Below are 13,483 nucleotides of genomic sequence, written 5' to 3' on the forward strand. Positions count from 1 at the left end.
AGAGTAAGATAAATTTAAATGCATGCACAAATTTCCAGGTGAAAATAAAATATTATAAAAAATTAAAAAACCGTATAAAAAATAGTATATCAAAGAGTATTATAAGCACAATTATAAAATTCAATAAATGTCAACACTACAACCAAACAATTAGTATGATTAGTATATATATTAGGAAAAAGCTAACATGTGCCCCAAGAGCACAAGTTAATGAGATATTTATAGAAATATTTTCTTAGAACGCGTGCATGCCCTTATGATACACGTTAGCATGACCCTATATATTATGCATATTGCATATGCATAGTATATCACAAGCACAATTATAAAGTTCAATAAATGTCAACACTACAAACAAACAATTATACGATTGTATTCAATATTATATACTATCTAAAAAATCATTATATGCGTATTTAACATTTTTTATAAATGTCATAAATTTATGAACTTATTCAATATATATTTTTTTGACAAAAATTAAATATTGACTTATTCCCACAACATAAAAATTCTGAGTCTATCTCTAAATATATAAATGATAGTTTAATAGACATGTAATGTGCAATAGCACGGGTTTCTTACTTACTAGTTAAAATAATAAGTGAAATTTATGTGATAAAAAATCAATATATTTATGAGAACAACTTCTCTACCCATCTCAAAAAGTTGGATAGAGTACCTTCAACCAATCAAAAGATCTCATTTAATTTTTACATATATTTAATTAATTACAAGTGATATAGTATAAAATAACATTAATTTTTATTGAAAAACGGGTCACCATCGTTGCTTCAACGTGCAACAGTTTCCCACCGCAAAGTCAATGGCAAAATTTTAAAAAAGTGTGGTTGGTTCGTTCGTTGAAGAACCTGCAAAGAATGATTATTATATACTGTATTATAGTGTGGTTGCAGAAAAATTATTATTATTATTATTATTATTATTATTATTATTATTATTATTATAAAAGAAAAAACTTGTTCACATCCCATGTTGAAACAATTGATCTCATTCAGATGGCGAGCAGCAGCACTCAAAGTAGCAGCAACACGTCTTCTTCGGTGGTGAAATCTCCACGGAAAAATTCCTATGACGTGTTTGTGAGCTTTAGAGGTAAAGATACTCGACTTAATTTCACTGATCATCTTTTTGCAGCCCTCCAAAGAAAAGGTATTAAGGCATTTAGGGATCACACTAACCTCAAGAAAGGTGAATACATAGCACCCGAGCTCCTCCGAGCAATCCAAGACTCTCAGATTTTCATTCTGGTTTTGTCTAAGAACTATGCCTCCTCAACTTGGTGCTTGAGAGAATTACACCACATTCTTCTTCACTGCGGTCAACAATCTGAAAAACGCGTTTTTCCAGTATTCTATGACGTTGATCCTTCTGAGGTGAGACATCAAAAAGAAACTTATGGGGAAGCCTTAGCTAAACATGCAGAAAGATTCAAACAAGACTCCGAGAAGGTGCAAAAATGGAGGACAGCTCTCTCACAAGTCGCAGATCTCTCTGGCTGGGATGTACGTCATAAGTAAGTAACAACTCTATTATACAAATGGCTTTTTCTTTTAGTTATCGTATGTATGTCATGATTTGGTGTTGTTGGTTAACTATTTTAAACTTGCAGGCCACAACATGCAGAGATTGAAGACATTGTTGATCAAATTATAAATAAATTAGTTTCCAAATTTTCAAGTCTTCCAAAAGATTTAGTAGGGATTCACCCTCCTATGTGGGAATTAGAAAAGATGCTAGTTTTGGACTCGCTTGATGATGTCCGTGTTGTAGGAATTTATGGGATGGGTGGAATAGGGAAGACAACTCTTGCTAAAGCTGTGCACAACAAAATCTCTCAACAATTTGATGTGTGTTGCTTTATTGAAGATTTAAGCAAAAGTTATAAGCAAGATGGTCCGATCAGTGCACAAAAGGAAACTCTACTACAAATTGCAGGTGACGAACAACTTCAAACAAGCAATTCTCACAACACACCTTACTTGATACGACGTAGACTGCATCGTGTAAGGGCCCTTATAACTATTGACAATGTTGATCAAGTTAAGCAACTCGAGGAATTAGGCGTGGATCGTGAATGCTTAGGTCCAGGGAGTAGAATAATAATAACTTCTAGAGATAAGCATATATTTCAAGAGTATGGAGTGGATGCTGTTTACCAAGTTCCACACTTGAATAAAAAAAATTCTCTTCAATTACTAAGTCGAAGAGCTTTTAAACTTGATCATATTGTGAGTAGTTATGATAAGCTAGCACATGAGATAATATATTATGCAGGTGGCTTGCCACTGGCAGTTAAAGTATTGGGTTCATTTTTGTGTGGTCGTAATATCTCTGAATGGAAAAGTGCATTGGCAAGATTGAGAGAAAGTCCACACAAAGATATCATGGATGTGTTGCGATTAAGTTTTGATGGGCTGGAGGAACCAGAACAGGAAATATTTCTTCATATTGCTTGTTTTTTCAACTATGGAAGTGAGAAATATGTTACAAATGTTCTTAAATGTTGTGGACTTAAAGCTGATATTGGATTGAGACTTCTAATAGAGAAATCACTTATAATCCTTTCGGAAGAAAATAGAATTCAAATGCATGCTTCGTTAGAAGATTTGGGCATAAAAATTGCTCAAGAAGAACCAAGAAAGTGGAGCAGGGTGTGGCTCGAGGAACAGTTTGACTATGTTAAGTTGGAGAAAATGGTAAATGAGTAGTTTGAAAATATATAACTTATATTCAATTTTAGAAATTTTATTTCGAAAGTTATTAAAGTTTTTCTTCTTTTTTGCAATGTTTTAGGAAGAGAAGGTTAAAGCCATTTGCAATGAAAGAGGAAAAGATTTAATGATCAAGGCAGAAACATTGTCAAAAATGAGCCATTTAAGATTGCTCATACTGATTGGAGTTGATTTTGTAGGAAAACTCAGTTGCCTTTCTAACGAGTTAAGATACATGGAGTGGGTTGGATATCCTTGCAAGTATTTGCCATCAAGTTTTCAACCCAGTCAACTTGTTGAATTGATCTTGAGTTGCAACAACATAAAACAACTATGGAAAGACAAGAAGGTACTATATATTCCCTTTTAGCTTTTCTTTTTCCTGTTAAGAACATGAACAAATCAAAAGAAAGAATGTCCCCCCCTTCTTTATGTTAAATTTTATGAGCAAATATTTTTGTCTGTTTGTAACAGTATCTCCCACATTTGAGAAAATTGGATCTGAGCCACTCAATGAATCTAAGAAAGATGCCAGATTTTGAAGATATCCCAAATCTTGAGAAACTAAGTTTTGAAGGATGTGTAAAGTTGGTGCATATGGATCCATCTATTGGAGTTCTAAGAAAGCTTGTTTTCTTGACTTTGGAAGATTGCATAAATTTAGTAAGCATACCAGACAGCATATTTGGTCTCAGCTCTCTTAAATATGTAAATCTTTCTGGGTGTCGCAAATTATTTAAGAATCCAAGGATTTCGAATATAAGAGGAAACACATCACAGTCCCAATCAACAATGTTCTCTATCTTGAAATGGACAGTTTTTCATCATTCCTTATGCTCCCGCGCACCCAAAGATTTACGAAGTTATTTGTTGCCTTTCTTGGTTAACTTCTCTAACTTGCGTGATCTTGATATTAGTTTTTGTGGCCTAAGCCAACTCCCTGATGCAATTGGATGCTTACGTTGGCTTGAAGAATTAAATTTAGGGGGAAACAAATTTGTAACCTTGCCTAGTCTGAAGGAGCTTCATAGACTTGTATTTTTAAACTTGGAGCACTGCAAGCTCTTGGAATCCTTGCCTGAACTTCCTTTTCATGTTGCTATCGATCGGGAGGATCGAGAGGACATACAGATAGTCAAAAAAGGATTGGTCATTTTCAATTGTCCTAACTTGAGTGAGAAGGAACTTGGCAGTACTATTAGTTATTCATGGATGCCACAGTTTATTCAGGCAAACCAAGTATTCACTAATGAAATTTATTTTGTAGTTCCGGGAAGTGAAATACCAAGTTGGTGCAACAATCAGAGTGAGGGTAATTTAATAAGATTAGATCTATCTCCTATTATGTCTGGCAATTACAGTAATATCAGTGGCATTGCATGTTGTACAATATTTTCTGCTGCACCTCTTGACCCGACAAGATCCGCACGAAGAACTGGAATAGAAATAGGTATTTGTAATAGTAAGATTAACATTTGGCATGGTAAGAGGCTCATCCCAGTAATTCTTGAAGGAGATCTTATTGAGATAAAATCAGATCACATGTGCCTGATATATTTCCCTCTGAAATCATTCATTTATTTTCTGAAGTGCTTAGACGAAACTCTCAGCGATCTTGATCATTTTCAGCTTTATGTTAGTATTTGTAATTGTGCATATATTGGTTTTGGTGAAGTTTCGGATTTGAAGGTTCAGAAGTGTGGGTATCATTGGGTATATAAACAAGATCATGCATCGCAGCCGAAACTCCTTAGCTCATAAGTGCAAGTTTATGGCAATTGAAGATGAGGCACAACCACGATTCTGTATGTGATTATATAAAATCATAATGAATCAAACTAGTGATGTGTGTAACTTAATGAACAATTCTTGATTTCTGGAAAATGATGTTCTTATGATAATACTTGTTATGCGGAAACCCATTGTATTTTTTTTTTTTTATGTTAAAGGATTGGATGAGAAATAGATATTGAGCTCTGATGGTTTAGGATGCAAAGGACTTGTGATGCTTGGTGAATGAAACCTGATGTCTGTTGTTGTATTTTGTTATAGCTAATCCAATGGTAGGCATGGTTTACACATCTCACATCACATGTTTCTTCAAACCGACAATCCAGCTAATACACATTTACAAACTAATGTATCAGAATTATGCGCAACATGTAAGGTTTGTGTAAGACCTGATAGATAGAAGCTCAGAAACAGTGTTTAGTGACAATAAGAGAACCAATATTGAATACAAGATCACTATGAACCGCATTTTATATTTTTATAAGACAAACTCCATGAAATCTGCATACAATAACAGAAGTTTAATTGACCTTATTACTTATTTATCTTATTACTTATAAGATAAATAAGTAATAAGGTCAATTAAACTTACTGGTGGTGTGATATGTTGATGTATATCTACTACGATATTTGGTCTATGTGAAAATCTTCAAAGACAATACCATGTGATGTTATATCAACTCTTCTTTAAAACTACTTCTTTTCAAGTTTCAACGCATAAAACAAAGGGTTTTCGTTTCTCTCGTATGATCAGAAGGGCATCATTTTCTGCAAACCGAGCAGTTTCAAAAGTTGTGGACTTGCCAAAGGGATACCTTGCAGTGAATGGTGGAGAAGAAATGAAGCGGTTTGTGATCTCCATTTCATACCTGAACCAACCGTCGTTTCAAGCTTAGTTGAGTCAAGCAGAGGAAGAGTTCGGCTATGATCATCCAATGGGTGGCCTAATTATTCCTTGCACCGAAGATGTCTTTCAACATATAACTTCTTGCTTGAATATGCTATGATTCTGACACCAAAAGAAACTGACATAGTTTAGTTGAGATATTATTTTGTAAGCTAGGCATCTTAGCAAATTGTAGAGATAGGAAAAGAATGACCATTAGATTGACAAATTTAGCAAGTATATATATTTTGTTTAATGACAATGAATCCGACTATTCAAGTATCTCCCATGTTTTCTTGTTTATTGCAATTTATAAATTACGAAATATGACTATGAGTAATATTCCTTGATATTAGAACACATGATTCACAATGAACCTGAAACATCAGTTCTAATAAAATATAATTCCTATTCATACGAATGCTCAGAGTTTAAAGACAAACAAATATTAAAAGTTTCTGATAATCTGAAACAGAGAGAATGTATTAGAAGTCACTGTGAATTGATAAAATAAGTGTTTGAACAATCTCATGTATCATTAGCATTCTCTTTAAGGAAACATTTGATTTCCTAAGGAATGATATATGGAAGAAAACGAAAAATCTTCGTAATTGAAGAAAATGCTTTCTGTACAAATTAGCCTCATCTAATCTATCTCAAACTAATGTATCTAAATTCTTTTAGCATGATTTGGAGCTCAATTCAAGCGAGAAGTGAGGTTTAAGAATTCATCCTCACTGCATGGAATTGTGATACCACCCATTGGATGATCATATCCAAATTCTTCTTCTGCTTCAATAAGTAGTTCTTGAAACAGTGCTTGGTTCAAGTATGATACTGGAATCACAAACCGCCTCATTTTATTTCCAACATAGACGGCAAGATAGCCTTTAGGAACTTCAAATCCCTTGCTAGATCCTTGAGTTGTGGAAAATGATGCCCTTCTAAGAATACTTGTGATGCGGAAAGTCATTGTAATTTTTATGGTTCCACGCAAAAATAATATTGATTATGTTAAAGGATTGGATGAGAAATATATATTGAGCTCTGATGATTTAGGATGCAAAAGACTTGTGTTGCTTGTGAAACCAAGGAGTAGTGTATATATAGTTGCTAAGAGCCTCTACAAAGCAATTAATCAATGAATGTTGTGATAGGGCCTAGTTAGGGAGAAGGGATCACATGGTATTGTCTAATAGAGGTCATTTTCAAAGATTAGGAGGCTATAAGGAAGAAGATACACATACCCCACTTTCTGAGATAATGGCCAACATATAATCTACTTGAGATTAAGACATTGCATTGGTGAAAGAAACCTGATGTCTGTTGCTATAACTAATCCAATGGTAGACATCGTATAGACATCTCACTTCACATGTTTCTTTGATTTGATAATCCAGCTAATATACATCTATCAACTAATATATCGTAATTATGTGCAATTTCTGTAGGACCTGATTGATGGCAGCTCAGAAACAAATATCGAACAAAAGATCACAAACCAATATGAACCACATTATATATTTTTGCAAGACAAACTTCATGAAATCTGCATGCAAGAACAGAATTTTGCGGCCCCTGCCTTGCTAAATAAGTTACAAGGTCAATTAAGCTCTATGATGGATTATCTGTTACGACATTTGGTCTGTGAAATTCTCCAAAGACAATACCATGTGATCTTATATCTGCTCTTGTCTCCTTGTATATTCTATGACCCCATCCTCCTAATCTTTCAAGTAGCCAATAGTTTCTCAATATTCATTTATCTCTATATATATATATTCGTTTCTACAAGCATTTAGAACCAACACAAATCATTCACATATTCCAAAGCATTTCAATATCAAAAACTTTCCCTTGCTTACAAGTCTGTTCTAAGACAACTTTTTTCTAAGTATCAACGCATACAACAATGGGTTTTCATTTTCCTTGTATGATCAGAAGAGCATCATTTTCTGCAAACCGAACAATTTCAAAAGTTGTGGATGTGCCTAAGGGATACCTTGCAGTGTATGTTGGAGAAGAAATGAAACGGTTTGTGATCCCCATGTTATACTTGAACCAACCGTCGTTTCAAGACTTGTTGAGTCAAGCAGTGGAAGAGTTCTGATATGATCATCCAACGGGTGGCCTAACCATTCCTTGCACCGAAGATGTCTTTCAACACATAACTTCTTGCTTGAATAGGCTATGATTCTGACACTAAAATATTCTAACATAGTTATGATACCCGTATCTAAGAACTGAATGGTTAGTACTTACTTAGTAGGCTATGTAATTGGGTTTAGTCATTGACAAATGCTCATGAACCACCACATGGTGTTGTCGTATACATTTTCATCAAGAATCACAAGAATATTGGGCAACTTTTAGATGCCTTCATAGTTACTGCTAGAAAATGAGCGATTTGTATAGAAATAAACCTAATTATAGTTTAACTGGTGTAATTCATTTCTTTTTATGGTAAACACATCTCAGATTTTAATTTTTTGGTACACATCTCTTTGGTCTCTACACTGTTATTCTTAATAAATAATCCATTGCTAAAATGGTGATATGACAGCGAAAGAAAATTTCTTTAATTTCGCTACCCAAATTTCGATGAAAGTTCCAAAATACATTGATGAGGTTATATATATCATATGTTAGTGCTACTTGTGCTGAAAGTCGTAAAATTTTAAAATTTTGTTACCCAAATTTCGTCATTCTAACTAGATTAGTTACCCAAATGGAAAATAAAGGAAAAAAAATCTAATCTAAGTGCTTAAAAAAGACCAAAATACTAAAGTCGATGAAAGCTCAAGTTTGTTATCCAAACTCTTTACAGATAGATTGCCTTGTATCACAAGTGCTTCATAGTATGACCACATGAATGTGAAAGAAACCTTTATGAGACTCAATTATAAATTGGTAGCGATCTAAACATGTTAAAGTTTTCTTGCTTGGATTACCTAAATTATATTATTTTTGCGCTACTTATGTTGCTTGTCTATTATCTTCTTCTAAGGTAAGTTATTGTTGTATTGCAAAGAGAATTATATTTACTAAAAGTGATTGTCATTATTCCTTGTCCCCACATGTTAAAGGTGAATTCCACCTTGCATTTTCTAAGAGAGAATAGAGATGCTCAAGGGTGAACATAAACAAAAATATATTCTGAGATACTATTGAGATTATCCTCTTTCATTTTAAGTAATTCTTTCCTAGAACCTTACTTTGAATCTGATATATATATATATATATATATATATATATATATATATATATATATATATATATATATATATATATATATATATATATAAATAAAAACATATATAACACCAATCCACAATTCCATGTCTGGCAAACGCAAAATATTTTGAATACATTTCAAGAGAATTACCTTCACCCTATAAACACCTAAGAACGAATATCTTTCCACCTTATAAACCACCGAATTGTATAAGCTCTATATAAAACTAAAACATATTTTTTTTCAATTGACAGCCACAAACATTTCATTCATTCAAACAACAATTTTATCAGCTAAGAAAGGTCTGCTTCATTTGACTAAATTCCACTCTTCCTTAGGGTGATGACTATCGAGATTCTTTCTCCCGGTAAGTAATTCCAAAAGAAAAATTCCAAAGCTTCACAAAATTATCTTTGGTGAGAGAATTCCTTTCTCTATTGTCTCCATTGATAGGTTTCTAACAGCCTGAACAACAATAAAATACATGAATATAAGCTAGAATTATGGAACACATATTCACAATAAATAAATATGAAGATGCTAAGGTAGAAAACATTAGCTAAATATACATTTAAATCAAAGTGCTTACAGATGAACTGCTTGAAATTTCTTCCTCAAGAATATGTCCAACGCAACCATACTCGGAAAGCTTAGCACTGAAATATTTGTCAATCTATATGTTGGCTGTTGAAATTATATTATACATGGCCTGTAGACATAAAAAGCTACATCAACAAAGATAATGATGAACACATAACTGTAAAATAGATCAGCGGAAACAGTATAATAATCATGACATTTTCGAAATCAAGACTTACTCCATATAACACATGTCATACAACACATGGCCCTAACCAATAAATGAAAAAATATTTCAGTACAGACTCATCAAAAAGACCTTGTGATTCTGAACATCAGAAGTAAGCATTTCCTTTTAGAATCAAAATAATAAATTATACCCAAAGCTATAACTAAGCCCCAATAATTGTTGCACCTTGGTAACCCATTTTCTAACCTGTGATGTATTAACATCTAACTCATGAGCTATTTGAGCAGTTTGGAGTTCACCTGCTCATTCAAGGCAATCGCAGGCGATTAGTCGATACTTATTAGTGAGTATATGAGCTACAAAGCAACCACACAAACTTCTAAAAAATAAATAACATGATGAACTACTTGGTGTATGTTTAAGGAGATAGTGTTACCTTGATCAATATTATCCTGGGATGGAGATGGATATGGAGCAACTAAATGTTCAAATGCTTTGGTTAAGTCTGTTACTTATTAATTTGAAGGCTCCGGTGATAGGGCATCAGAGATGAGTTAATCTTTCCCATAACTCATAACAATTTGTTTTCCAAAAACCAACTTACCTTCGCAGTGGTAGCAACACAGATATTAGTAAGAACATAAATCCTGTCAAAGTTATTTGCAACCAAATAATTTAAGAAAAACCAGTGCCAAGATTATAAGTTATATAATATGATGAGAGTAACAATTAAAGATGATACTAAAAAAAATGGAATCAACGGTTTACCAAGTTTAGAAAAAAATGAAACTCAACCAACAACATTTTCAATGCAGTATCTCATCATTTGCAGCCACACCAAGATTGAAATGGCAATTACACATATAGTGTTAAGTAGCCGCACTTGTGATCAACATATTTGTTGGTAGGATTTTTGTTCTTGAAAGTCTCTCTAAACTCAGACCTAAAACAATAACAACAACACGCAACTAAAATCAGAAACTAATTCACTTTATAAGCTCGATAAATTGAAAAAATGCAAAAAAAAACAGATCAAACAATTTTTAGCACCGAAATATACATGAAAACGAAGGAGAACTGAAGTATCGACATCAAAACATACTATTTCCTCTAAGGATTCCGATGTTGCTTCAACATTCATCTTTGATTTCGGTGTCGGACTTTGGAGTATTTCCTTCATTTTGCTGCAAAGATGAAGATTTGTTTATTGGTGAGAGACATAGTAGACCTTAACTATATGTCACAAAATATCTATAATGAGGCGTAAAACATAAACAAAACATTAAAATTGACTTACTTGTCTATGCTTTTCAAACATTTAGTACCAACATTATCTTCTTCATTCTCGGAAGACACGAATTTGGGATTAACCTCTTTCTTTCTTTAACTCGAGGGGCTCCTTTTCCTGAAAGCTTGCAAAGAAATTATAACAGGCACGCCATTGCCAACATTTCACCTACTCTCAGAATCTATACCAAAGAATATGTAAAGCATACAACATTTGCAACCTACTGTAAAGGACGTCCCGACTCCCTCTGTTTTTGCTATCAACCAATTAAAACCAAGTTTAGTATATGGATCTTTGGATTCACATTAGAAAGCATGAAAATTGACAGTGCCTCATGTAAAACATGATATAAGTAACAAAACGACAGTTTTCCTCCCTTTTCACTTCCAACATACACACATAAAATTAATAAAAAATAACAGAAAAAACCACTACAAATAGAAATATCTAAGTTACAAAATTGGAATATCTATAGTAAAAACAAAAATTTGTACAATTTTTTTTAGGAATTACCTTAAATTGATCAATTTCGATGTCCATGTCATTGAAACATGGTTTAGGAGGGGAAGATTCGAGAAAGGAAGTAGTGGGTCTTTGAGAAAGCTCTCGGGAGGTGAGAAATTAACAGAGCATTCGGAAACTTGTGGTAATTGAAATTGTTTTTGTTGTTGTTGGGGTTGGAGATGATGGTTAGAGAATACAAATGAAGAAGGGTTTGTGGAGAGGGTTTTGGGTTTTGAAGCGATATCGAAATCGCCTTTGATAATTGAACGAAATTAGACTAAATTTAATAAGACGTGAGGGTAATTACAGTGGAAGGATTCGTTGTATGCATCGAGAAAGATTAGAACAAAATCGAGAAACCTACATTTATTTCAAGTATGCATTGAGAAGCCTAAAGTCTGCCGTTGTTTTATGTGAACGGTGGAAATTGAAAGGACACTAATTAGGAGCAATAAATAAATATAAATTGTATTGGAATACTAATGAAAATCTAAAATAAAATTAAAAACAATTAAAAAATAAATTATAACAAATTTAGTAAGATTACCTAAAATAGAAATTTTTAAAATAGTAAGGTGTCTAAAATGCTGACACGGCAAACTTGTCCAAATTCTCATTTTGCTTTATTCTATTGTATGATACATTAAAATAATTATAGAAATATTTTTATTCTATTATTAATAGCTTTTTTAAAAATAGTAAACCTTATAAATGATTGACAAATGACAAAGTTGCCAAAGAACTCCTTTTGCTTTATTATATTCTATGATCATTTTGAAAAATATTTTTATGGACATTTTTTACCCCAATATTAAGAGATTGGTCAATTAAATAAAGACTTAAACAATTTGAAATTAGTAGTATAAATATTTTTAAGAAAATTGTTAATTATAGAAAAGTTAAATAGACACTTGAATGATTATTTCAAAATGACATTGAAAGTTGGAAAGTTTTTGTTTTCCCACAAATATCGAGAAGTTAAATACACATGAATGATTATTGAGTTTTTTGAATTAATTTAAAACAAATAGATATAATTAAATAAAATAAATATAATTATATTAATTAAAACTTTCCTTTTATAGCATAAATAAAAATAGGAGAATACAAGGTTGACAAGTGGCAAACTTGCCAAAGTTCTCATTTTGATTTATTACTAGCAAAGGACCCGTGCGTTCGCACGGGTCACGCAAAGTCGATATAAATAATAAATAAATATATAACGATGGTTAATAAATATATATAAAAGATACGCAAATTAAAAAGAAAAAACATTTGAAATTATAATTGTCATATAAATAATTAATTTAATCTAGTTAGAAATATATACTTTAGTAGAAAAAATAAATGAATAATTAAGTTGTCATCTACCCGTGCGTTCGCACACATCAGACAATATAGTTATAAATCTATCGTGAGTAGTCATTTACCCGTGCGTTCGCACGGATTGCACAATATTATGAATAATAATAAATAAATAAATATAATATATGTGATTATATTTATTTGATTTGGAAACAGGTACCAACCTTTTTTGTCCAAATTTTGTTTATCGTCACTCATACCCCTATCTTATTATAAGCATTTGAAATCTTTTTACTTATTTTAAATAAAATTTTCAATATATTTAATAGATTTATTTTTTCAAAAATACCAGTTATAGGTTAATATGTAGATATAAAAAATAAAGGAAATAATTAAGTATTTATCTTTTTGTAGTAAATAAATATAATATAATGATGGTTAAAAATGTAAATAAAATATATACACATTAAGTAGCTTTGCCCCGTCGAAAATGTATATTTTAGTCGAAAAATAAAAAAAATAATTAAGAAATCATTTACCCGTGCGTTCGCACGGTTCATTCAATGTCATTATAAATAGTAAATTAATATAATATAATGATGGTTATATTCATTCAATGTCATTATAAATAGTAAATTAATATAATATAATGATGGTTAAAAATGTATATAAAATACAAAAAAAATAACAGATTTTTTTTATATAAGAAATTATGTATTCATCAATCATAATTGTCTAATGTTAAATGTAATTTTATAAGTAGTTTCGGTCAGTCGAAAAATGTATGTTTTTCGTAAGAAATTTATGTATTTATACATCATAATTGTATCATGTTTTTTTTGTAAAAAAAATATTAATAGCATTTTTTTTAGTATAAATGTTAAATTTTATCATAAAAAATTGCTAACATTTTTTGATAATTGAAGTTTTTAATATCTTTTATTATACTTTAATAGTATCTTTAATTATA

At 31.7% G+C, this 13,483-nt stretch overlaps 1 long non-coding RNA gene and 1 pseudogene across 12 annotated transcripts; one reads left to right on the top strand and one right to left on the bottom strand.

The window, feature by feature from the left end:
* Positions 1-971: 971 nt before the first annotated feature.
* Positions 972-4,757, top strand: LOC131652021 (disease resistance protein RUN1-like; annotated as a pseudogene).
* A 3,973-nt stretch (positions 4,758-8,730) lies between these two features.
* LOC131652022 (uncharacterized) lies at positions 8,731-11,621 on the bottom strand. Of its 12 annotated transcripts, none has more exons than XR_009298541.1 (8): positions 11,218-11,621; positions 10,714-10,821; positions 10,519-10,600; positions 9,853-10,359; positions 9,663-9,715; positions 9,466-9,497; positions 9,237-9,356; positions 8,731-9,112 (listed from the first exon to the last, which is right to left on the bottom strand). It is a non-coding gene; the product is annotated as an uncharacterized LOC131652022 (long non-coding RNA). The 12 variants fall into 12 exon arrangements; XR_009298546.1 differs by having other exon boundaries at positions 9,607-9,715; XR_009298550.1 differs by lacking the exon at positions 9,466-9,497.
* Between the last annotated feature and the right edge of the window lie 1,862 nt (positions 11,622-13,483).

Source organism: Vicia villosa, linkage group LG2, assembly GCF_029867415.1.
Source record: "Vicia villosa cultivar HV-30 ecotype Madison, WI linkage group LG2, Vvil1.0, whole genome shotgun sequence".
NCBI lineage: Eukaryota > Viridiplantae > Streptophyta > Magnoliopsida > Fabales > Fabaceae > Vicia > Vicia villosa.